Source organism: Penaeus monodon, chromosome 22 (assembly GCF_015228065.2).
Source record: "Penaeus monodon isolate SGIC_2016 chromosome 22, NSTDA_Pmon_1, whole genome shotgun sequence".
In the NCBI taxonomy this organism is placed as follows: Eukaryota; Metazoa; Arthropoda; class Malacostraca; order Decapoda; family Penaeidae; genus Penaeus; species Penaeus monodon.
Genome location: NC_051407.1, coordinates 8,882,428 through 8,882,645, shown reverse-complemented (window position 1 = coordinate 8,882,645; position 218 = coordinate 8,882,428).

The window sequence follows — 218 nt, the reverse complement described above, 5'->3', positions numbered from 1 at the left end:
GTAGGATCCTCATTTTTTTCCCCGTAACTCCCCCCCTCCCCCTTCCCCGTCTCTTCCCTTCCTCCCCCCTTCTCCCCCCTCCCTCCCCCATTTCCCCCTATATTCTCCCCTTACCCCCCCTCCCCCCCCACCCAGAAAGGGCAAAGGTCACGGTCGATCAGCATTTATTGGCACAGAAAGAGATAGTAAACGGGGCATAGGGAAAAGGCGATAGATAG